This window comes from Thunnus albacares, chromosome 2 (assembly GCF_914725855.1).
Source record: "Thunnus albacares chromosome 2, fThuAlb1.1, whole genome shotgun sequence".
NCBI classification, from domain to species: Eukaryota; Metazoa; Chordata; class Actinopteri; order Scombriformes; family Scombridae; genus Thunnus; species Thunnus albacares.
In genome coordinates this window covers 39469000-39471499 of record NC_058107.1, presented here as the reverse complement: position 1 = coordinate 39471499, position 2500 = coordinate 39469000, and the positions used below count along the sequence as shown (strand labels likewise).

The window sequence follows — 2500 nt, the reverse complement described above, 5'->3', positions numbered from 1 at the left end:
CAGATTACTGAGAGTCTGAGAGACTGTGTGTGTGTGTGTGTGTGTGTGTGTGTGTGTGTGTGTGTGTGTGTGTGTGTGTGTGTTAGTGTGTGTGTGTGTGTGTGTGTGTGTGTGGGAACGAACAGACAGAATAATAGCAGGAAACACACACACACAGAAAACACTGGATGTATCCCTGCGATAAGACCCACACTTCCTAAAAACACACACACACACACACACACACACACACACACCCACACACACACACACACACACACACACACACACACACACACACACACACACACACACACACACACACACACACACACACACACACCTCCCCCCGTGTGAACGTTCTCATTCAGAATCAACTGTTTTCTACTTGACTCGACTGTAAACAGACCTGCTGTCATAAATCAGAAGTTTAACTCTGAGCAGCAGAAGAGGCGACGTCCTGACCTTCAGGCCAGCAACACTGGAGCCTACATTTCCCATAATGCACCTGGATAATCCTTTTATCAGAGCTTCTCTGCAGGTAAATTGCGAATTGTGATCGCAATAATTAACGCAAATTCAAGAAACCTCCATTCAAGAGATATTTGTCAGAGCTGCAGTTTAGTTCAATTACAGAAACTTTTTACATACAACATTTACATAAACATCCAAACCAGCAGCTGCTTGTGGTTTGGACCAATCGTGGCGTTTAGTGTGGCGGTAACTGACGTCATTCAGGTGGAAGATGAACGAGTCTCACCTGCCAACAAACATGATGCCATAGACGAGCAAAACAATTCCCAAATGTTCCCAAATGAAGTTTGATTCATTTTCTTTGCTGCTGATGTTGAGCTGACAGTTTATTTAATAAAGGTTATAAATGGAACTCAAGTACAGTATTTTCTCTTTTATAGAACTTTGAGTCCTCATGGTTCTCATGTTCAGCTGAAATATAGTTGTTTCTGTGATCTGCAGGAAGTCGTTACATATGAAAATCACATTATTTTACTTTGCTTGCAATTTTCCCCAGTTCCAGCAATTTTACTGCAAAAAGAGACATAAAACATCACAAATTGTATCAAAATTTCAAAAGCCGCCGCAAAATCAAACATTTTTGGCCCCAATAATCACAAGAACAGTGTGAACTCTTGGAGGGAGTGATAAACAGTCTTCAACCTGCGCAGCTGCAGTTTTAGTCTGATCTGTCCAGATGCATCTACCAGATGTTCCCAATGATGATGTTGTTTGGGGGGTTGATAGTTTAGCTGCACCTCATGTTTCCATATGTTTGTTTTTATCTTAGAAGGTTATTAAACTGTTAACATGTTGAATTTCAGACAGAAATACACAAGTTTACAGAAGATAAAGACGCTGTGACGTCCTGAGTCTGTGCATCCGTGCTCTTGTGTGTCTTGTCTATCTTTGTGAGGACATTTTGTCTGGTCTTCACGTCCTCACAGCTCTGTCAGAGGGCTCAGACGTTTCAGTGCTAAACTGAATATTTTAACTATTTAAACTCAGGTTTAGGTTCAGTTCATGGTGAAGGTTAGAGTCATGTAATGTGTTATATCAATGTGTGTCCCCATTAGTATAGACGTACAAACGTGTGTTGTATGTGTACCGTGTGAACAGCAGAAGCAGCTTCACTCTATAATTCATCACATGTGAATCTTTGATGAGTCTAAAGAAAAATAGTAAAACACAAACCAACAGTGTGTATATTTCTGATCAACACATCACCCATCTGATTGGTTGAGAGGTTGATGATGTGAGATTGATAAAGTAATAAGTTTAAATATACAACAGTCAGACGAACAGCTTAATCACTGAGCAAATACGGATCAAAGATCATTTCTCTATAAAATTAATTGAAAATCAACACAGCTGTTAAAAAAGACCTTCAAGTTAGGTCACAAGTAAAAAACAATAAGTCCAATATCAGGACAAGTCAAGACAAACAAGTTCCAAGTCACAAAAGTTGGCCCAAGACAAGTCCAAAATCGAAACCAACAAGTCTCAAGTGAGGTCTTAAATCAAGAAAATTACAGCCCGATTCAAGAAAAGTAAGTCCCAAATAAAGAAGGTATGTCCCAAAATCAAGAAGGTATGTCCAAATTAGGAAAGGTAAGTCCTATATCTAGACAGTACCACGTAAATATTTTGTCTCTGTTACTGGTAAGGCTCGTTATTTGTTCCTTTTGTAGCTGTAATGAACACTGCAGACTCTGGGGAGCGCTAGCAGGACTTTGACTGTTTCAGATTTAAACTCATCTATTCAATTACACTGTATTGATTATGGATTTATTTGTTTATTATTATTTTGTAGTGTTTTTATAATGAATAGCTTTGTGTCCTGTAATGCTAGAGGTTGACTCACCATCAGTCGCTGTGTGACGCTGTTGTCTGGAGCTGCCGGTTGCTGGTTGGTGTTGGTGGGGTCAAGGCTGAGGGGGCGGCTGGAGGTCAGGCTATGGTTTGTGAAGTCACTGAGTCCAGCGGTGGAGGTGGTGGTGGTTGACAG

At 40.4% G+C, this 2500-nt stretch overlaps 1 protein-coding gene across 1 annotated transcript in view; it reads right to left on the bottom strand.

Moving 5' to 3' along the window:
* The window catches only part of LOC122969585 (regulator of G-protein signaling 3-like), a 42635-nt gene extending 42622 nt beyond the window's left edge, over nt 1–13 (bottom strand). The window contains exon 1 of the mRNA XM_044335450.1: nt 1–13. This exon is cut by the window's left edge and continues 212 nt beyond it. The gene's annotated coding sequence lies outside the window, so the exon portion shown is untranslated.
* Nucleotides 14–2500: the final 2487 nt, after the last annotated feature.